Genomic DNA, 24,492 nt, shown 5'->3' on the forward strand with positions numbered 1-24,492 from the left:
AAATAATGTTACTATCAAGTAAGAATATCTTTACCAAACAATATAATTATAGATGCTCTTCAATTGTTAATAATTTACTCCATTATATGTTTTATAATAAGCATTACTTTTTAAAATGAAAGAATTTATTTTTGAATAAAAATAAATTACTAAAGAGCAATTTGAGGTGTCTGTGTTGAAGAAGAAGAAAGGTGTAAGTCTCTCTACTTAGCCTTGGAGGGAGTGAAATAATTTACCTATCTTCTATACACACTGGGACCTCGGCGTTTTCAGTCCTGTTGGCTGGAGGTACTGCCATTTCTGCCTTTGTAGCCTCTGAGGGAGGTCTGAGTTACTGGCTTGGTTCCCTGACAATATACCAGACTGTAGGAACCCTTCTGAGTTGTGTATTTAACTAGTTCAAAATAATCCTGGAGAAAATTCAGTTAAGTTATAAACCAGTCTTATCTTTTTATTTTTAATCATGCTGTTATATGATCCTTCTCTCTTGGATTGAGATCATTTTTTACATTTAACACTCAGTTCTTTCCTCGCCACATATGAGAGAAGGAGTAGAGGATAGCCTCACCATCACTACTCCCTTGGTCCTGACACCTGGATCTCCCTGTATCATTGGCTGAGAAAGCACAAGCCATCAGATTCAGACATAAAAGTTGAGCTGGCTCAGCTGGATTGTTGCCATCTCTCTCCCCAACCTCAGGACTTTCTTGAGTAAGTCTATCTTTCTTAGAGGAATGTGCTCTCTGGTCAAAAGTAGAGAATAACTACATGAGATTAAAACAAAACATGCATCTACCTGATTCAATATGTTCAAGGGCCCCACTACATGGGGCAGTTTAATTGTTGTTTTTTTTGTTTTTGTTTGTTTTTTTGAGACAGTGTCTTGCTCTCACCCAAACTGGAGTGAGGTGCAGGATCATAGGTCACTGTAACCTCTAACCCTTAGGCTCAAGCAATCTTCCCACCTCAGCCTCCCAAGTAGCTAGGACTACAGGCATGCACCATCATGCCCAGCTACATTGGACAGTTTAAAAGTAAAAACAATTGTCAATCTACCTGTTTTCTCTCCAGAGAACATAATCGATTTGACTGAAAAAAATTAATACTGGTTTATCTTTAGCTACCAGGACTACAGACAAACCAAAAAAAAAGGCAGCACAGATTTCCTTACTTCCTGGTAGTCGTTAAGTTCCTGCTGGTTTCTGGATGTCAGGGGTCCAGAGACAAGTACGTATTTTCTTGATAGCACTGCTACAGTACATCTGTTCCCATTGTGAAGGGAGAAAATTCAAACAGCAGTTCACCTGCGATTTGAAAGCCTGAAATACTGCTGATTCCCCACAAGGAGGCTCCATTATCAAGTACAACAATTTTCAAAGCGGGAATGCCTCAACCATTTTGAAAAGCAACACATCATAGCACATTAAACTTTCATAATCTTTAAATGCTTTAACATTCTTATTGATAACAGTTTGGCTCTAATTATCACATAAAAAATTAATCTATCATTTTAGTGCTATGCGAAGCCAAGACAAATGTCTCATATATTAAATACATAATTTAATTAATCTGAGTATTTAAACAAGACCGAGTTTTTTTCTCAGTGGGAGGAAGGGAGGACGATTGGTAATTATACTAAAAACAAATGTTCTTATGCTTCGGTTATTACATGTGATCAAAGAGTTGTCACATAGGTTCAACTTTGGCTTTCTAAGTCAGACAAACAAACAAAAGCTTTACCTTGGCTAAAATTCTTTATAAGGCAAAACATATTGACTGTTAGCTCATTGCCTAATCGATAACACATATGTCATGGCATTATTTTAATATCACTCTTTAACAATAAAGCAGTTAATATTTCCTATTGGATGGTGTAACATCTTAAAATATTGGTAATAACAGTTCCAAATGGTTATAAATGTATTTGCAGTATTTGAACAGGAAATAGAGACTAAATATATACATAAAGAATTTGTTACAATTTAGATTTCTTTCAATGCATAATGTTGAAACTAGCTTTTCCTTTTGCCTCTTTAATTCTCTGAAAAAAGAACTTAGAATGACTTTTAGTGCTATAAGTGTTCAATTAACTTTTCATTTAAATTATTTATTTTATATGATGGATGGAATGCATCAGGGCAACTGAGAAATTAGGCAAACTTCTTACATTTGGAAAATAGAGTTGGGCTTGTGATTTGAAAGTTTCTAAGACTTTATTCTTTAGAGAGTAGGATTTTGGATGTATCTAGCATTTATTGATTGCCTCTATCAAGCCCTTTGCTCGTATTATCTCATATCAATAGGCCAGATATTACTATTCCCCATCCCATAGATGGAGAAGCTGAGACTCAAAGAAAAATAACTTGTTCGAGATCATATAGCCAGCTAAACAACAGTAGGACTGGGATTAGAACTCACAGCAGGGATGGATGGGAAGAAAGGCAGACAAGGGTGGAGGTTTGGGGATCTCAGAGTGTGGAGGAGGCAGGATGAAATCAAACAAGGGTAGAATCTTATCTGGGAGTTCACAAAAGTAGTAATTTATATCCCTTAGCATGCCTCCTTTATCCTTATCAGGACCTCTGCAGCTGGATGAATCTCTATTTTTCCAGTCAGTTTGAATCTTAAGCATCAATATTATATTTGAAACATAAAAGTGAAATTGCCTTTCTGTGACATCTTTTTAACTGATTACTGGGTGCTTAGGCAACCAGCTCCTGAATGTCTGTTTACTCTTAATAAAGATCAGGATTGCACCTAGCTATCCTCACTAATAGAGTAGACCTTGTAGCCATCTTTCATAGCAGCCTGAGGCAAGTTGAACCGAATTCACTGGAACTTGCTGATTTCCCCTGTGCACCTGAAAGAACCTGGTTCCCTTAGTGATGTCCAGTCAGCCTGAATAACTCTACTGCTTCCCCTCTGCCAGGACACCACCCACCCTGTCAACGGTGGTGAAAATCTGCAACCTCTTATTTACCTTCATATCTGGGGAGCCTCTCCTATCCTTCTCACAAGGATAAAAGGAGATTGCATTAAAACTCACTTTGATTACTCTTAGCTTACATACAGACCCACCTCTTTAGAGGAAAGGGAAGTTTCTCCCAGTTCTGTCTTTGGAAATGGGAGGTTGGTCTTGAAGTCTTAGACTAATACAGATAGATCATTCATCACAAAGACTGTCTCTGGGAACTGAAAAAGGTAAGATTCTCTTAGAAACTGTGGGGTGGGTGTGGTGGTACATGCTCACAAACCCAGCACTTCGGGAGGCCAAGGTGAGTAGATGGCTTGGACCCAGGAATTCAAGACCAGCCTGGGCAACGTGGTGAAATGCCATCTCTACGAAATACAAAAAAAAAAAATTAGTTGGGCATGGTGGTGCATGCCTGTAGTCCCAGCTACTGAGGAGGTGGAGATGGGAGGATTGCTTGAGCCCAGGGAGGTTGACACTGCAGTGAGCCAAGATCATACTACTGCACTCCAGCCTGGGTGATAGAGTGAGATCCTGCCTCAAAAAAATGAGTAAATAAATGAAAAGAAAGAAAGAAACTGCACAATAAGACAAGGGCAGGGTGGAGAGTTTGTCTTAATTACACAAGACACCCATACAACACTACGACACCCCTTTAAAACATACAAAGTCACGTAACTTCAGAATTTCAAGATTTGGTTAAAAAAAAGAGAAAAGAAAGGATGGAAAATGTGATACTGTATACATTTTCTGCTCTTTTTTTGCTACTGAACATTCTTTAATGAATGTCTCCTAAACATCTTTCTGTGACCTACTTTGAAAGGAGAAGAGAAGGGAGGGAAGAACAGAGACGAGACTAAAGAGAGATAAGAAGAGGGAAGGAAGAAGAAGGGGCTAAGGAGGGAGTGAAGAAGATAAAGAAAATTTACAAAAGAAAGGAAGAAGGAGAGAGTTGTCTGCAATTAGGGCGTATCAGGTGAGCATTGAACACTTTGTGCATTTATTCGTTTGACACACAGTTACTGAGCACCTATTATGTGTCAGGCTCTCAGATCCCAGCGGAAAGTGGTGAAACAGATAGTTGTCTTATGAAGCACATAGACTGGGCGAGTCACAAAATTTTTAAAATAAAGTAAATTAGGTTGCAAATACACTCTTAGTTCACTTTATTTTTACATTATTCCTCTCATCCTCCATAACAATGCCTCTCATTATTCTATTCATAAACCCAAGTAAATATAAATGAGCCACTCTAGACTATCAAAATATACCATTGTCTCAAAAAATATTTTTCAATGTAAGTATATTTGTGCTTTTGCTTTCTTAATTGGAGCAGTGTTTTTATATTACTGCATGTCTACACATTTTTTAAAGAGCTGATAAGATGTTTGTTCATTTCCATATAGTCAATCGGCCTATTTGCAAAAATTTTCCTGAAAAATAGGTAATGGAAAAAAGTCAGAGTCAAGAGTGGATTTTATTCTAAGTCAATAATTGGGATAAATGCAAACAAAAATAATCAGAAATTACACAAAGAATATTGGATTTAACATGAGATGGATAACCTGACAGCCTCTTCTAAAACAAATAAAATACTCTTGTGTATCAAAGTGCTTAAGTCCATAACAGAGGTGAACTTGAGGTCAATGCTGTCAAATAATTTTTAAATAGTTTCCAGATTTTTTTTTTTTTACCTTTGATGCTGAAAAGGTTAATCAACTTTATATACTTACAACATACCTTCAATTTATCAAACTGCAGGTATAATAGTCAAAATATTTAACAACCAATATGGTATGAACACAGATGCTGCTTCTATATCTTAAAATGTATTTTTCAGCATCCTGGCTGAATAAACATACTCCCTAATTATGGGAAAAGTGGTGCATCATTAGCATGGAATGAAGTTCCCCTCCTGACCCATTAAAAATTAAGCTATTCCTTTCACTAATTTTGTCCTCAAGTAGTATAGCTTACATGGAAAAAGGGGAAAGGACATTCCTCCTGAACATATTCTCTGCTTTGGAGAACTTCTCAACCTTTCTAAAATATTGTGTTGGTATTCTGGTTATTGACATGATGTGGAAAAGATGTAGAAGATACAGTTGGAAAGAAATGTCAGTTTATTTAGTACACATTGAAACATCAATAGTCATGCTGTGAGACACAGAGCAAGAGGTTGAAATGTGGACTGTTAAGTGCTGGCTTCCACAGATGTGAGAACCTAGGTATGCTTTGGGACTGCATTTCAAACAACCACAGGTTCTGGGGGAGGCAGGACTGCTGTTCTACAATGGGGAAGGAGAGAATAGGTTTGCTCCATGTGATATACTGGGGCATCTCTTAGTGTTCTCCTGTCTAAAGTTGACAGTGAAGGAACAGTGCAGCACATTGGCCCTTAAGGAGGGCATAGTGAGCAGGGCTTCGATGGCACAGTAATGAGGGTCTGGGTCACCCCATAGGCAAGTCACCCAGACTAGTGGAGGTGCCATTGAAAAGTAATGAGAATTCAAAATGGGTAATAGAGAGGAAAGATGTTGAATATTAGTTGCAACTCTGCACTCAGGTGCAGCAGTGGGGATTATACTTCATCCCACCAACTTTCCTTTTGTCAATTTCACTTGAAAAGAGACCAACCGAAAGGAAGCTATTCCCAGGTGGTGTGAATGTTTTATAGAAAGCAAATGGGTTTGAGCAGTTCAAAGGATGGACTGAATGGATAATGTGGTGTCTTGCTCAGATACCTGCTTCGGGACCAAGGCATTCATTTCCCCAGCTGTCGGAATTATTACCTGTTGATGGCTCAGAGCAAATCCCTCCCCAAGAATTGCCTACCGGTGAAAGGAATTTCTTCGCCCAACATTATGCCCACTCCCCAGGTGCAGCCCACATCCAACGATTGGTCACTGTGGAGCCATACAAATCAGGCCCCCTTGCCTTAATTTGGAACAACCCCGAAAGGCCAGCGTAGCTTCCAAGCTCCTGTGGGATTAGCTGAGATGTTTTTTTGCAATTACGTCACAATTCGACTCTCTTTTTGCTCAATCCTGGTTCCTTTATGTCTCACAATTTTTATCTTGAGACCATTGCACAATAAACTTCCCATACACAAATCTGTTTCTCTATCTTTATCCTGGGAAATATGACATAACAGAGTATCATATTAAGTATTTTAAAAATATGTAGGAAATGTATGTTTGTGACATATTTTATCAAAAATATGCTAGAAATATGCTATGCTTGAGTTTATTTTAACTAATTTATCAAACCTCAGTAAAGCAAATGTAAAGATTTAGCAACAGAAGAATATTTGGCAATCAGCTGTAAATCACTGGACAGGCATTTAAAGCATGCTATTTGGATGGCTATGCTTCATTTTTAAGTAATTCATATGTGTTCAGCCAAATCAAATAAACTGCTTTAGTTCTTTTCATAACATTTGAGGTTAATAAAATAAGTAAAAGTGTTGATGAGCTTTCACTTTTCCATGTTTTTAATTTATAAAACATTTTTAAACTAAGCTTTGTAGTCATGAAACATGTTTTTACACTTAAGGTTTATTGATTTTCTACCTCATGCTTTCAATAGTTCGACTTACTTTGTCTAAATATGACAAGTTCAGAATTCATTAAACATTATTTTGTTGAAATTTTATTTCTCTAAATGGGAGGTTCTACATTAAATGTCTTTAAAAGTTCATTTCACAACTATATTGATGCTAACGAGGCCTGAGAGATAGTAAGTGATAAAACAAAACTGTAGAAGCTGTTCAAGCATGTTTGTTTTTTATAACAAGTCAGAGATATTATTCACAAACCATACAATTTATCCTTTAAAGTGTACAATTCAGTGGTTTTTAGTATATTCACAGACTTGTGCAACTCTCACCACTATCTAATTTCCTAATCTAAAAAGAAATCCCATACCCACTAGCTATTCCTCTGCATCTCCCTCTCCTTCCAGTCTCTGGCAAACACTACTCTCTATCTCTACAGATTGGTATATTCCGGATATTTCATATAAATTAAGCATACAATATGTGGTCTTTGGCATCCGACTTCTTTCTCTCAGCATGATGTTTTTGAGGTCCATTCATGCTGTGGCTCATATCAGTATTTCTTTCCTTTTATTCCTGAATAATATTCTGTTTTTCAGATAAAAACACATTTTGTTTACTCATTCATTAGGTAATGGACATTTGAGTCATGCCCACTTTTTAGGTATTGTGAACAGTGCTGCTATGAACATTGTGTATGAGTTTTGTGTGGACATTTGTTTTCATTTCTTCTGAGTATATACCTAGGATTGAAATTGCTGGGTCATATGGTATCACTCTGTTGACCATTTTGAGGAACTGCCAAATCATTTTCCAAGGCGGCTGCACCATTTTACATTTCCACATGCAATGTATAAGGATTCCAGCTTCTTCACACCCTTGCCAATACTTCTTATGGCTATTGCTTTGTTTTGTTTTTAGTATTAGTCACCCTGATAGGCATGAAGTGATATCTTATTGTGTGGTTTTGACTAGCATTTCCCTAATAATAATGATGTTGAACATCTTTTTATGTGCTTGTTGGCCATTTCTATTTAATATGTCTTCTTTGGAGAAATGTCTATATAAGCATTTTCCCCATTTCTAAATTGGGTTGTCATTTTATTGTTGACTTGTAGGTGTTCTTTATATACTCTGGATACAAGCTCCTGTCATATATCAAGATTGCAAATATTTTCCCCATATTGTGGGTTGTCTTCTCACTTTCTTGATAAAATCTTTGATGTCCCCAAGTTTTTTATTTCTCTGAAGTCCAATTTATCTTTTCTGTTTGTTTTATTACTTGTGCTTTTATTGGCATACCAAAATAGGCTTATCCTAAGTTCTCAAAGATTCACATCTGTGTTTTCTTGTAAGAGTTTGTTTTTTTTGGCTCTTTTATTTAGGTCTATTTTGAGTTGATTTTTATAGACAGTGTGAGGTAGGAGTCTAATTTTATTCTTTTGCACGTAGATATCTAATTGTCACTGTACCATTTATTGAAAAGATTATTCTTTCCCCCATCGAATTATCTCGGGACACTCACTGAAAATCAATTGATTATAAATATGAGGGTTTGTTTCTGGATTCTCAATTCCATTCCAGGATATGGGTTTATCCTTCTGTCAGTTTCACACTGTCTTGTTTACAATTGCATTGTAATAGTAAGCTTTGAAATTGTGAAGTGTGAGCCTTCCAGTTTTGTTATTCTTTTTCAAGATTGTCTCTGGGCCTCTTACATTTCCATGTGGATTTTAGAATCAGCTTGTCAATTTTTGCAAGAAAGCCAGTTGGGAATTTGATAGGAATTTCATTAAATCTGTAGTTTAATTTATAGAATATTGCCATCTTAATGATGTTAAATCTTCCAGTCAGTGAACACAGCTGTCTTTCCATTTGTTTAGGTGTTCATTCATGGCATTCAACATTTTTTTTTGTAGTTTTCAGAGTACAAGTCTTGCACTTTTTTTTTGTTAAATTTGTTCCTAAGTGTTTTATTCATTGTGCTGCTATCATAAATGGAATTCTTTTCTTAATTTCATTTTGGATTTTTCATCATTAATGTATAGAAATACAACTGTTTTTAATATTATTTTTTAGCCTGCAAACTTGCTGAACTTGTTAATTAGTTTTTGTAGCAGATTTCTTATTCAAATACAATATCATGTCATCTGCAAATAAAAATAGTTTAACTTTTTTTCTTTCTGACCTAGATGCCTTTTATTTGGCTATAATTGTGGTTTTTGCCAATAAAAAGTAATGGCAAAAACCACAATTACTTTTGCACCAACCTAATATTTCATTTTTCTTACCTAACTTCCCTGGCTATAACCTTCAGGTTGAATACAAGTGGTGAGAGCAGACATCTTGTCTTTTTCCTGTTCTTAGCGGGAAAGTATTGTCTTTTCCAGGTAAATATTAGCTCTGGGTTTTTAGTACATGCCTTTCATCTGATTGTGGAAGTTCTCTTCTATTCCTGTTAATAGTTTGCTGAATGATTTTTGTCATGAGAAGGCTTTGGATATTGTCAAATGCTTTTTATGCATCTGCTGAGGTGGTCATGTGGTTTTTGCCCTGGAGTCTTATAATACAGTTGATTGATTTTTGGATGTTAATCCAACCTTGCATTCCTAGGATAACTGGTATATAATGGTGATAATGGTATATAATCCATTATGGTTGAATTGTCTATTTCTCCCTTCCATTCTGTCAGTTTCTCCTTTATGCATTTTCAGTTTCTGTTAGTTGCATATTTGTTTATAATTGTTACATCTTCCTTTAGATTGACCCTTTTATCATTGTTCAGCATTTTTGCAGGTCTGAGAAATGAATCAAGTGATAATACAGCAGATAACCTACAGAATTCTGCATCTGCTGAGCCAAATTTTCTGGTAATTTTGTTGAAATTGCATTCGGAGCAACAGATGGGAGTGCAAGAAAGAAGCATGTCTCCAAAAGGAGATTGATCATTATACTAGTTAGGAAGCTTTCAGCTGTAAGAAATGGTAACCTCAACTCAAACTAGCTTAAACAATAAAGATGACTTACCAGTACACCCAACTGCAGAGTCAAATTGCTTTTGCAACCAGAGTTTCTCATTTGAACCACAGAACATAAAAGTAATTTGAGTGACTGTTTTCTCAGTTCTCCCAAGGATACGACATACTTAGTACCATTCCAGTTGCATAGGACAGAAACTACTTTATTGCATGCAATGTATATCTTAGGGCTTAGTTCTTCTGTCTTTCTTCTATTGAACCTTGATTGAGAAAGGCTGGTCCCATAGTAATGCAAGCTTCAGATTTATTTTGATCAAGAACCCTGTTTCAATGTGAGTGTGGTGTTTTTGTTTAGTTATGTTTTGTTTAAATTCTGGTCTCTCTCATGTGTAGAGTTTATCTTCAAACTGGTTTTCCTCTGGATTAATAGGTGGGTGCAATAGCAGCCAGGGGAAGGAGATAGCTTTTCCCCTCAAAGCCATGGAAAAAAATGTCCTGCTCTGATGGTCAGCATTAAGTCATATGTCCATCCCTAATCAATCTTTTTGGCAAATTGAGTTCAAAGCAACCTGGGGGCACCCCTGGAGTTGGGAGTGAAGTCAACCCCACCCAATGCAACCTATATAAAAGGAGAGATTGAAACTGATGTTGGGGAGATACTACAATGTCTTCTACATTTATCTCCATATTTAAGGCCTAAAATTTTAGGAGCTAGTTTCATGTTTGTGACAAATGCTGGTAGCTGCCTTAGTGGCATTCTATTTCAATGGTAATAAGAAAATAAACAACTCATGTTATGAAGAAATAGGATAATTCCTATTGTAGTAACCCCAATCAAGTTAATTATCTTAATTATCTTAATAATCAGATGATAGAATAGCAGATTTGTCTACTGCCATTTGTGTTTCACATGTCTGTGTGAAGAGACCACCAAACAGGCTTTGTGTGAGCAACATGGCTGTTTATTTCACCTGGGTGCAGGCGGGCTGAGTCCAAAAACAGAGTCAGCAAAGGGTGGTGGGATTATCATTAGTTCTTATAGGTTTTGGGATAGGCGGTGGAGTCAAGAGCAATGTTTTGGGGGCAGGGGGTGGATCTCACAAAGTACATTCTCAAGGGTAGGGAGAATTATAAAGAACCTTCTTAAGGTTGGAGGAGATTACAAAGTACATTGATCAGTTAGGGTGGGGCAGAAACAAATCACAATGGTGGAATGTCATCACTTAAGGCTATTTTCACTTCTGTGGATCTTCAGTTGCTTCAGGCCATCTGGATGTATAGGTGCAGGTCACTGGGGATATGAGGGCTTGGCTTGGGCTCAGAAGCCTGACAATTTGGTGTGAAGCCCTTTGTACCACCAACGCTGCCTCTGTTGTATCTTTAAAGAGTCTGGTGACAGTAGATCCCTTTCTGCCACAGTTACCATGTGACAGCAAAGTCATTGGCAGGCAGGGGAGTCTTTTTGGATTCTGGTTGTTTTTAGTTTAGTGCAAATTCGTAAGTACAGATGAATTTTATCCCAGGGTGATGAACAAATATGGAGATGCTTTCGGAACTGCTATATATAATCTTCAAAACTGTTGGGGGTAGTTGACGTTAGGAAAATGGAGACACCTACTCATCCAGATTTTCAAAAGGTCAAATCCTGTAAGATGATGTCATGTGCTAGAAAAATTCAAGAGCTCATTTTAAACAGATGGTGGAGGAACATTAGAAAATAAGTTATCACTAGGAGTCAAAAAAGTAGTTCAGTAGTTGTAAGACAGGCCAAATTATCCTCATTATTGATTTGTTACATCTGGGGAATGCCATACCTATAATGTACCATGACTAGCTTGGTTGGAAGTCTTCCAGCACAGCCTTCTGAAGAGGATGGAGAAATGCTGGCTCTTTATTGAACTGTGAGGTGGAGTCACAGCTGGCTGAACCAACACAATACCCTAAATATCTATGTAGCAGGATATCTCTTTTAGAGTATCACAGCGTTTAATCCTTACATTTTTTTCTATAAAACTTTTTTTATGATTACTTGGAAAAAGATACAAAAGAACATAGTTTGGTGTAATTATTTCAATGAAGCTAATGAGATCTCATGCCACACAGATGAATACAGAGCATTACCTTCATAACTGTTATAACCTGTTGTGGCAGATGACATCTGGAGTATTTGTCCTGGTCTGAACAATATATTATAAAACTCGTTTAGAAAAATTTGCAGCACAGGAGATTAGTATGGCTAGATCTGCCTGGAAAATGACCTATGAAGGAAAGTTAAGAAAAAAATGTGTGTTTAACTTGGGGAAAAAAAATTTTTGGAAGCAGGGCCTGTGATATAGTTTGGATATTTGTCTCTGTTCAAATCTCAGGTTGAATTGTAATCCCCAATGCTGGAAGCGGGCCTGGTGCGAAGTGTTCGGATCATGGGGGCAGATTCCTCATGACTTGGTGCTGTCTTCACCATCGTGAGTGAGATCTGATGATTTAAAAGTGAGTGGCACCTCCCCCAGCCCTTGCTCCTGTTCTCTTCATGTGATGTGCCTGCTCCTGCTTTGTCTTCCATCATGACTGGAAACTTCCTGAGGTTTCCCCAGAAGCAGATGCCGCTATGCTTCCAGTTGACAGCTTGCAAAGCCGTGAGCCAATAAATCTCATTTCTTATAAATTACTGAGTCTCGGGTATTTCTTTACAGCAATGCAAGAATGGTCTGATATAACCTGATGCTATCTACAAGTCCTTAAAAGAGGACAGGATTGGGCCAGGCATGGTGGCTCACGCCCATAATCCCAACACTTTGGGAGGCCGAGGCGGGTGGATCACCTGAGGTTGGGAGTTCACCACCAGCCTGACCAACATGGTGAAACCCCGTCTCTACTAAAAAAATACAAAATTAGCCAGACATGGTGGTGCATGCCTGTAATCCCAGCTACTCGGGTGACTGAGGCAGGAGAATCGCTTGAACCTGGAAGGCAGAGGTTGCAGTGAGCGGTGATGGGGCCATTGCACTCACTCCAGGCTGGGGCAACAAGAGCGATACTCCATCTTAAAAAAAAAAAAAGACAGGTTTTTTTTTTTTTATTTATAGATAAATGATGAGTTGATGTCAGAGAGAGACAGAGTTTTATTCTATATAAATTAACTGTCTAATGAATAGGTTGAACAGGGAGGGTGTAGGTTCCCATTCCCTAGGGATATTCAAGTAGATACTATAGAAGGATTCTGTAGGGCTGAGTTAGATGACCTCAGAGAGATACTCTGATGTTCTGTGGTTTGTAAACATGTGTGGCACATTTTAAAAGCATATTGTAATTATATTTTAAGCTATACATATGTAATCTCGGCAAGAACATTGTTTCTTCTTGAGTCATTCATATGTTAATAGGCACTCTCTGAAACACAGTCCTATGCCAGTTGGAGCCTGTGGGATGTGGACAAGAGAAGGTTCCAAAGCTCTTATATTAGGTGAATACCAATTCTATCTGGATTTGTCCTTCTAGAAGCCATCAGGAAACCATGTTGCTGACTCCTCAGGATTATACATCTTTTCTTTTCTTTTTCTTTTTTTTGAGAGGGAGTCTCGCTCTTTTGCCCAGGCTGGAGTGCAGTGGCACGATCTTGGCTCACTGCGAGCTCCACCTCCCAGGTTCACGCCATTTTCTTGCCTCAGCCTCCCGAGTAGCTGGGGCGTCCACCACCACGTCTGGCTAATTTTTTGTATTTTTAGAAGAGACGGGATTTCACCGTTTTAGCCAGGATGGACTCGATCTCCTGACCTCGTGATCCACCCGCCTTGGCCTCCCAAAGTGCCTGTATTACAGGCTTGAGCCACCCCACGCCCGGCCATACATCTTTTCTAAATGCTCCCAAACCACTGTTTAACAACATACTGAAGACTTTCTAGGGCATGAGAGATACCATGTTCTGGAATTTGCCTTTTTGAAAATCAATATCTTCACTGTTCTCACAAGTCTACTATAAATAAGGGGAGTAATTTAATTCCTATTATATGTATGTGCAGGTGTATGTACATATATGTATACTTTTATATGTGTGTATATATGTATAGATATGTATATATTTTATATATAGCAATAATTACCTATTTAATGAATGAATGGTGATGATTTAAATGTAAAGGGAATGATGCCAGAGGTTATGAAAAAAAAAGCTGCCTTCAATATATGAAATAGAGAAAGAATAGAGAAATGCATGCCAAGCTCTAAATAATTTTTTTAAAAATTGTTATTATACTTTAAGTTCTAGGGTACATGTGCACAATGTGCAGGTTTGTTACATATGTATACATGTGCCATGGTGGTGTGCTGCCCCCATTAACTCATCATTTACATTAGGTATATTTCCTAATGCTATCCCTCCCCCTACCCTCCCCACAATAGGACCCGGTGTGTGATGTTCCCCTTCCTGTATCCAAGTGTTCTCATTGTTCGATTCCCACCTATGAGTGAGAACATGCGGTATTTGGTTTTCTGTTCTTGCGATAGTTTGCTGAGAATGATGGTTTCCAGCTGCATCCATGTCCCTACAAAGGATGCGAACTCATCCTTTTTTATGGCTGTATACTATTCCATGGTGTATATGTGCCACATTTTCTTAATCCAGTCTGTCACTGATGGATATTTGGGTTGATTCCAAGTCATTGCTATTGTGAATAGTGCTGCAATGAACATACATGTGCATGTGTCTTTATAGCAGCATGACTTATAATCCTTTGGGTATATCCCCAGTAATGGGATGGCTGAGTCAAATGGTATTTCTAGTTCTAGATCCTTGAGGAATCACCACAGTTTTCCACAATGGTTGAACTAGTTTACAGTCCCACCAACGGTGTAAAACTGTTCCTATTTCTCCACATCCTCTCCAGCACCTGTTGTTTCCTGATTTTTTAATGATTGCCAATCTAACTGGTGTGAGATGGTATCTCATTGTGGTTTTGATTTGCATTTCTCTGATGGTGAGTGATGACGAGCATTTTTTCATGTGTCTGTTGGCTGTATGAATGTCTTCTTTTGAGAAGTGTCTGTTCATATCCTTTGCCCACTTTTTGATGGGGTTGTTTATTTTTTTCTTGTAAATTTGATTGAGTTCTTTATAGGTTCTTGATATTAGCCCTTTGTCAGATGAGTAGATTGCAAAAATTTTCTCCCATTCTGTAGGTTGCCTGTTAACTCTGATGGTAGTTTCTTTTGCTGTGCAGAAGCTCTTTAGTTTAATTAGATCCCATTTGTCAATTTTGGCTTTTGTTGCCGTTGCTTTTGGTGTTTTAGACATGAAGTCCTTGCCCATGCCTATGTCCTGAATGGTATTACCTAGGATTTCTTCTAGGGTTTTTATGGTTTTAGGTCTAACATTTAAGTCTCTAATCCATCTTGAATTAATTTTCCTATAAGGTGTAAGGAAAGGATCCAGTTTTAGCTTTCTCCTTATGGCTAGCCAATTTTCCCAGCACCATTTATTAAATAGGGAATTCTTTCCTCATTTCTTGTTTTTGTCAGGTTTGCCAAAGATCAGATGGTTGTAGATGAGTGGTATTATTTCTGAGGGCTCTGTTCTGTTCCATTGGTCTATATCTCTGTTTTGGTACCAGTATCATGCTGTTTTGGTGACTGTAGCCTTGTAGTATAGTTTGAATTCAGGTAACGTGATGCCTCCAGCTTTGTTCTTTTTGCTTAGGATTGTCTTGGCAATGCGGGGTCTTTTTTAGTTCCTTATGAACTTTAAAGCAGTTTTTTCCAATTCTGTGAAGAAAGTCATTGGTAGCTTGATGGGGATGGCATTGAATCTATAAATTACCTTAGGCAATATGGCCATTTTCACAATATTGATTCTTCCTATCCATGAGCATGGTATGTTCTTCCATTTGTTTGTGTCCTCTTTTATTTCACTGAGCAGTGGTTTGTAGTTCTTGAAGAGGTCCTTTACATCCCTTGTAAGTTGGATTCCTGGGTATTTTATTCTCTTTGAAGCTATTGTGAATGGGAGTTCATTCATGATTGGGCTCTCTGTTTGTCTGTTACTGGTGTATAAGAATGCTTGTGATTTTTGCACATTGATTTTGTATCCTGAGACTTTGCTGAAGTTGCTTATCAGCTTAAGGAGACTTTGGGCTGAGACAGTGGGGTTTTCTAAATATACAATCATGTCATCTGCAAACAGGGGCAATTTGACTTCTTTTCCTAACTGAATACCCTATATTTCTTTCTCTTGCCTGATTATCCTAGCCAGAACTTCCAACACTATGTTGACTAGGAGTGGTGAGAGAGGGCATCCCTGTCTTGTGCCAGCTTTCAAAGGGAATGCTTCCAGTTTTTGCCCATTCAGTATGATATTGGCTGTGGGTTTGTCATAAATAGCTCTTATTATTTTGAGATACATTCCATCAATACCGAATTTATTGAGAGTTTTTAGCATGAAGGGCTGTTGAATTTTGTCAAAGGCCTTTTCTGCATCTATTGAGATAATCATGTGGTTTTTGTCTTTGGTTCTGTTTATATGCTGGATTATATTTATTGATTTGCGTATGTTGAACCAGCCTTGCATCCCAGGGATGAAGCCCACTTGATCATGGTGGATAAGCTTTTTGACGTGCTGCTGGATTTGGTTTGCCAGTATTTTATTGAGGATTTTTGCATTAATGCTCATCAAGTATATTGGTCTAAAATTCTCTTTTTTTGTTGTATCTCTGTCACGCTTTGGTATCAGGATGATGTTGGCTTTGTAAAATGAGTTAGGGAGGATTCCCTCTTTTTCTATTGATTGGAATAGTTTCAGAAGGAATGGTACCAACTCCTCCTTGTACCTCTGGTAGAATTTCGCTGTGAATCCATCTGGTCCTGGACTTTTCTTGGTTGGTAGGCTATTCATTATTGCCTCAATTTCAGAGCCTGCTATTGGTCTATTCAGGGATTCAACTTCTTCCTGGTTTAGTCTTGGGAGAGTGTAAGTGTCCAGGAATTTATCCATTTCTTCTAGGTTTTCTAGTTTATTTGTGTAGAGGTTTTATATTATTCTCTGGTGGTAGATTGTTTTTCTGTGGGGTTGGTGGTGATATCCCCTTTTTCATTTTTTATTGCCTCTATTTGATTCTTCTCTCTTTTCTCCTTTATTAGTCTTGCTAGCAGTCTATCAATTTTGTTGATCTTTTCAAAAAACCAGTTCCTGGATTCATTGATTTTTGGAGGGATTTTTGTGTCTCTATCTCTTTCAGTTCTGCTCTGATCTTAGTTATTTCTTGCCTTCTGCTAGCTTTTGAATGTTTTTACTCTTGCTTCTGTAGTTCTTTTAATTGTAATGCTAGGGTGTCAATTTTAGATCTTTCCTGCTTTCTCTTGTGGGCATTTAGTGCTATAAATTTCCCTCTACACATTGCTTTAAATGTGTCCCAGAGATTCTGGTATGTTGTATCTTTGTTCTCATTGGTTTCAAAGAACATCTTTATTTCTGCCTTCATTTTGTTATGTATCCAGTAGTAATTCAGGAGCAGGTTGTTCAGTCTCCATGTAGTTGAGCGATTTTGATTGAGTTTCTTAGTCCTGAGTTCTAGTTTGATCGCACTGTAGTCTGCGAGACAGTTTGTTGTAGTTTCTGTTCTTTTACATTTGCTGAGAAGTGCTTTACTTCCAACTATGTGGTCAATTTTGGAATAAGTGCAATGTGTTGCTGAGAAGAATGTCTATTCTGTTGATTTGGGGTGGAGAGTTCTGTAGATGTCTATTAGGTCCGCGTGGTGCAGAGTTGAGTTCAATTCTTGGATATCCTTGTTAACTTTCTGTCTCGTTGATCTGTCTAATGTTGACAGTGGGGTGTTAAAATCTCCCATTATTATTGTATGGGAGTCTAAGTCTCTTTGTAAGTCTCTAAGGACTTGTTTTATGAATCTGGGTGCTCCTATATTGGGTGCATATATATTTAGGATAATTAGCTCTTCCTGATGAATTGATCCCTTTACCACTATGTAATGGCCTTCTTTGTCTCTTTTGATCTTTGTTGGCTTAAAGTCTGTTTTATTAGAGACTAGGATTGCAACCCCTGCTTTTTTTGTTTTCCATTTGCTTGGTAGATCTTCCTCCATCCCTTTATTTTGAGCCTATGTGTGTCTCTGCATGTGATATGGGTCTCCCGAGTACAGCAAACTGATGGGTCTTGACTCTTTTTCCAATTTGCCAGTCTGTGTCTTTTAATTGGAACATTTAGTCCATTTACATTTAAGGTTAATATTGTTATGTGTGAACTCGATCCTGTCATTATGATATTAGCTAGTTATTTTGCTCGCTAGTTGATGCAGTTTCTTCCTAGCGTTGATGGACTTTACATTTTGACATGTTTTTACAATGGCTGCTACCTGTTTTTCCTTTCCATGTTTAGTGCTTCCTTCAGGATCTCTTGTAGGTCTGGCCTGGTGGTGACAAAATCTCTAAGCATTTGCTTGGCTGTAAAGGATTTTATTTCTCCTTCACTTATGAAAGTTAGTTTGGCTGGATATGAAATTCTAGGTTGAAAATTCTTTTCTTTAAGAATGTTGAATATTGGCCCCCACTCTCTTCTGGCTTGGAGAGTTTCTGCCGAGAGATCTGCTGTTAGTCTGATGGGCTTCCCTTTGTGTGTAACCCGACCTTTCTCTCTGGCTGCCCTTAACATTTTTTCCTTCTTTTCAACTTTGGTGAATCTGACAATTATGTGTCTTGGAGCTGCTCTTCTCGAGGAGTATCTTTGTGGTGTTCTCTGTATTTCCTGAATTTGAATGTTGGCCTGCCTTACTAGGTTGGGGAAGTTCTCCTGGATGATATCCTGCAGAGTGTTTTCCAACTTGGTTCCATTTTCCCCGTCACTTTCAGGCACACCAATCAAACATAGATTTGGTCTTTTCACATAATCCCATATTTCTTGAAGGCTTTGTTCATTTCTTTTTACTCTTTTTTTCTCTATACTTCTCTTCTCACTTCATTTCATTCATTTGATCTTCAATTGCTGATACTCTTTCTTCCAGTTGATTGAGTCGGTTACTGAAGTTTGTGCATTTGTCACGTAGTTCTCGTGTTATGGTTTTCATCTCTATCAGTTCTTTTAAGGTCTTCTCTGCATTGATTATTCTAGTTATCCATTCATCCATTCTTTTTTCAAGGTTTTTAGTGTCTTTGCGCTGGTTGCATAGTTCCTCTTTTAGCTCTGAGAAGTTTGATTGACTGAAGCCTTCTTGTCTCAACTCGTCAAAGTCATTCTCCGTACAGCTTTGTTGCATTGCTGGCGATGAGCTGTGTTCCTTTGGAGGGGGAGATGCACTCTGATTTTTTGAATTTCCAGCTTTTCTGCACTGCTTTTTCCCCATCTGTGTGGTTTTATCTGCCTTTGGTCTTTGATGATGGTGACGTACTGATGGGGTTTTGGTGTGGGTGTCTTTTCTGTTTGTTAGTTTTCCTTCTAACAGTCAGGACCCTCAGCTGTAGGTCTGTTGGAGTTTGCTTGAGGTCCACTCCAGACCCTGTTTGCCTGGGTGTCAGCAGCGGAGCCTGCAGAAAATAGAATATTGTTGAACAGCGAGTGTTACCGTCTGATTCTTGCTCTGGAAGCTTCGTCTCAGGGATGTAGCCCACCGTGTGAGGTGTGAGGTGTCGGTCTGCACCTAATGGGGGATGTCTCTCAGTTAGGCTACTCAGGCGTCAGGGACCCACTTGAGCAGGCAGTCTGTCCGTTCTCAGATCTCAACCTCTGTGCTGGGAGATCTACTGCTCTCTTCAAAGCTGTCAGACAGGGGCATTTACCTCTGCCGAGGTTTCTGCTGCTTTTTGTTTAGCTATGCCCTGTCCCCAGAGGAGCAATCTACAGAGGCAGGCTGGTCTTCTTGAGCTGTGGTGGACTCCACCCAATTCGAGCTTCCCGGTGGCTTTGTTTACCTACATAAGCCTCAGCAATGGTGGGTGCCCCTCCCCCAGCCTCACTGCCACCTTGCAGTCAGATATCAGACTGCTGTGCTAGCAATGAGGGAGGCTCCGTGGGCATGGGACCCTCTGGGCCAGGTGTGGGATATAATCTCCTGGTGTGCCGTTTTTAAGACCCTTGGTGAAGCACAGTATTAGGGTGGGAGTTACCCGATTTTCCAGGTGTTGTGTGTCTCAGTTTCCCTTGATTAGGAAAAGGAATTCCCTTCCCCCTCGCACTTCCCAGGTGAGGCGACACCTCGCCCTGCTTCAGCTCTTGCTGGTCAGGCTGTACCCGCAGACCAGCACCAACTGTCCAACATGCCCCAGTGAGATGAACCCGGTACCTCAGTTGAAAATGCAGAAATCACCCGTCTTCTGTGTCGGTCATGCTGGGAGCTGGAGGCTGGAGCTGTTCCTATTCGGCCATCTTCTTATTTTTTTCTAAAATGAAGTCTTACTCTGCCACCAGGCTGGAGTGCAGCAGCGTGATCTTCACTCTAAATAATTTATTGTAATTTACTTGACTCTTGGTTTTCTAAAACTGAAATAAAGAGATAATATTGAGCTTAAATCTTAGTGAGACTATGACAAACGATAGACATGCTTAATAAATTTTTTTTTAATTTCATTTTTTTTTGTGGGGGGGACAGAGTCGAGACTGTCGCCTAGCCTGGAGTGCAGTAGCGTGATCTCGGCTTACTGCAGCCTCTGCCTCCCATGTTCAAAGGATCCTCCTGCCTCAACCTCTTGAGTAGCTACAGGCCACCGTGCCTGGCTAATTTTCATATTTTTATTAGCAATTGGGTCAGGCTGCTCTTGAACTCCTGGCTTCAAGTGATCTGCGCATGTTGGCCTCCCAAAGTGCTGGGATTACAGGTGTGAGTCACTGTGCCTGACCTAAAAATAATTTCTAATATGAGCTTTTTTACTGGCAGAGTATAAAAAAGTTAATTATTAGAGATTATACAATGTCTTGCTATGGGAGTTGACTGATTTTTTTGTTTTTGTTTTTGTTTTGTTTGGTAAGCTTTCAAGTGCACAGTCTACATAGAGTTTATAAGAAGTAAATCTTGCTTTCAAATTAGTATTTCAATAAAATTAAACACAAGAAAGAGTAAGCTATTGCTTCATCATATTTTCCCCTCTTTATTTTCTTCTACTTCAATTAATTTCTTGTTGCTATTGTAACAAATTACCACAAACTTAGTGATTTAAGAAAACGCATTTATTCTTCTCTTAAACTTTGGTGGTCAGAAATCAGAAATGAATCTTATAGGGCTAAAATCAAGGTGTCAGCAGGGCTGATTCCTTCTGAAGGCTTCAGAGGGAATATTCCTTGCCTCTCCCAGCTTCCAGTGGCTGCCAGTTTCCTTGGCTATGGCCATATCATTCCAATTTCTGCTTTCCTTAACAAATTGTCTTCTCTCTCTCACTCCCTCCTCCTTTTTGTAAGGACCCTTGCAATTACATCAGGCCCACCTGCATAATACAGGCTAATCTCTCATCTCAAGATTCTTAGTCACATCTGCAAAGTTCCTTTTACCATGCAAGATGACATAGTCACATGTTCTGAGGATTAGGACATGGACCTCTTTGGAGGACTACCACTCAGCCTACCACAATATAGAACACATATTTTTAGAATAACATATCCTAAATCACTTTTTGAAGTGAGGTAGGTACATGCCATGATCCAACCAACCAATCATCTCTCATTGATATTATCTCTTTCTTGCTTTCTCTATCACTTAAATACCTATCTAGTTCAGAGGAGGTATGAACTTAAAACAAAACAAAACAAAAAACAGTAGGTTCATTTCCAGCACTGAATACTTCATTGATTCACGATATTAACTCAAGTAAGTGCTTTTTACTGGATTAGAAGGAGGGAAGCTGAACTTCACCTGGAACCTGACATTTGTCTGAAGGGCACACTGCCTTATCTACAGTGATGCATGAATCAGTCTGGACAGGGTGAAACAAGTGACATCCAAGTTATAGCTGAACACAGGATTTAGAGAGACCATCTTTTTATGATTAAAATATTATTATAGATTTTTTATTCTGAAAAAGTTTTTGATTCCCATGCAGTTGTAAGAAACAATACAGAGATCCCAAGTACTTTTATTTTATTTTATTTTATTTATTTATTTTGAGATGGAGTCTTGCTCTGTCACCCAGCCTGGAGTGTAGTGGCGTGATCTCGGCTCACTGCAAGCTCCACCTCCCGGGTTCACGCCATTCTCCTGCCTCAGCCCCCTGAGTAGCTGGGACTACAGGTGCCTGCCACCATGCCCAGCTAATTTTTTGTATTTTTAGTAGAGATGGGGTTTCACCGTGTTAGCCAGGATGGTGTCGATCTCCTGACCTCGTGATCCGCCTGCCTCGGCCTCCGAAAGTGCTGGGATTACAGGTGTGAGCCACTACGCCTGGCTGATCCCATGTACTTTTAACCCAGTTTTCCCAATAGCAACGTCTTGCAAAACTGTGTACACTATAACATCTAGAATATTGATGTAGATACAGACAAAATACAGGTCATTTCATCACCCACACAGTCCTTCATGCCCTTTAAAGCCATTTCCACTTCCCTCCCACATTCTTAACCCCTAGAAAACGTGAATCTTATGTCCATTTCTATAATTTTGTCATTTTAAGAATGTCTATAAATGGAATCATACAGTACGCAATATTTTGGTATCAGCTTTATTCACATAATCATCTGGAGATTCACCCAGGTTTGACGTGTTAATGATTGGCTTCTTTGTATTGCTGAGTAGTATTCTATCATATAGATGTACCACAGTTTAACTTATTTATCTGTAGAAAGACATCTAGGTTGTTTTCATTTGGGAGTTATTACAAATAGAGCTCATATGAACACTAGTGTACAGGTTTTTGTGTGAACATAAGTTATCACTTCTCTGGGATTAATGCCCAGGAGTGCAATTGTTTGGTTGCATAGTTATGTGTTTAGTCTTTTTAGAAACTGCCAAACTGTTTTCCAGAGTGGCTATACCATTTTACATTCCCACCAGTAGTGCATGAGTGACATGGTTTATCCCTATCTTTGGCAGTATTTGTATTATCACCCTTTTTTATTTTAGCTATTCTCATAGGTATGCAGTGATACCTCATTATCGTTTTCATTTGAATTTCCCTAGTGGCTAATGATGGTGAACATCTTTGTGTGTGCTCATTTTCTTATGTAAACTGCTGTCTCCAGAGCACCTTTGGTGTCACTATGAGGTGGACATGACAGCCAAGAGGGCTTGACCCAAGGCCTGTAATCTCTGCTTCCACCAAAGCTGCTCCGTTTATACCCATTTGACATATTGTACTTCTGAGCAATTTTATTTAAACAGAGTGTTCTTTGTTTTGTTGTGTTTTTTGGGTTTTTTTTAAAGATATGAAGTCAATGTACTTCATCTAGTTTGTAGGAAATGACTTGGCTTCCCAAAATCCTAAATGAAAACTATATTCAGAAGTAGGAATAAATACACTCAAATATATTTATATAAAACATGTTCAAAAACCAACTATTTAAGCTTATATGTTTTTCTTACTTTATTTCTTTATAGTAAATAACTACAAGCTGACTCTAATTTTAAAAAATGAAAATTGTATCTCTCACCAATTTTAAAATGGTTCAAACATCTCTCATTAATAGTTTGTGATAGCTTCCTTTCATGCAGGACCAGCACACTGATTATCCTTCTACATGTCAGGCAGGGGGAGCTGCATTGTGGAAGAATAAAAAGTAGACACAACTTGGTTATAAGACTTTAGTTATAAAAGTAATATACTTATGACATGTAACAATGATGAACACGTGCAAAATACTTGCATACAGTCTGGTTTTATGGTTCTATAGATTCAGTATTAGAACATAAACCATTTCCAGGGAACACGAGTCACCCTGCAGTCGTGTATGCCTTTGAAGGCAACTTCCCCTAGAGACATTAGTATTTTGGCTCCCTTCCACCCCCACACCCATGCTCAGGCCCTCTTGCTTTTTTTCCTTAAGGAGAGGTATGTTTTGAGCAAGGCTAAAAAACTTGTCATACTCTTTAAAAAGCTATTCCTACTACATTTTTCTTAGTCATTTTCGCAGCCCAGCAGTAGGAGTGTCAGAGTCTCAGTGCTCTCAGAGGGGGACACAGGAAGACATTATATAGCTCGACTGTTGCTAACTTACCAGTAACTCATTCTGCCTCAGTGAGGTCATCTGAGGTGACAGTCTGCTGTGGGACCAAAGCCAGAGAACCAAAAGCCAGTCCATCCCAGCTCCCAGGGAGCAACCTGACCTCCCCAGCTGCTTCACAGGCCAACCAGGGCTCCCGGCTGCCCATCCACGTGCATATAAGTGACTCTCTGGAGGAACACAGACTGGCCACAGTGGAACATTTTTCTCGCATGTTATCATCCGTCCTGATTCTTCAGCTGGGAAATCTGTGAAAACTCAAGGATAGGTCTGCTGAAAAGAAAATTAAAACAAAATACGTGCCTGCACCTTCATTCTGTCCATGTGCCTTCCCTGGGCATTGCTCTCCCCACAGCTATATTTAAGGGTTTCATACATGGTGGTCAGAAGCTCTCTGGAGAAGTTCCCAGCTATTGGCTTGTACATGGTTTTCCTTTTCTCTGTGTGTGGTAGAAGAAATCAGTGGGGGGTAATCTCTTTTGGAATCGTATGTTTTATGGTCCCATTGGACCTTGGGTTCAAAAGCATAAATAAATGTTTAGAAGGAGTGTTTGCCTCAAGGTAGGACTGAGGCTGCTGGCTGAGTGTACCCTGGGGAAGAGTTTGGGCTGCCTGACCTCACGCTTCATTGGATTTCCCTCTCTAGGCACAGCCAGGACCACAGCAAAACTGGAAGGGAGAAACAGGGTGCCGGCCAATTTCATCTTTCCCATGAAAAAGTTAATGACATTCCCACTAAATGCACTTTAACACCAGTCAGAAGATATTAGGGCTGGCAAAGCATTTGCTCTTTTTCCTAAGGAGAGTGGAAGACCCTAGTACCTAAAAAAAATGCAAGACTTGAGCCCAT

The sequence above is a fragment of the Macaca thibetana genome, chromosome 7, assembly GCF_024542745.1.
Source record: "Macaca thibetana thibetana isolate TM-01 chromosome 7, ASM2454274v1, whole genome shotgun sequence".
Lineage (NCBI taxonomy): Eukaryota > Metazoa > Chordata > Mammalia > Primates > Cercopithecidae > Macaca > Macaca thibetana.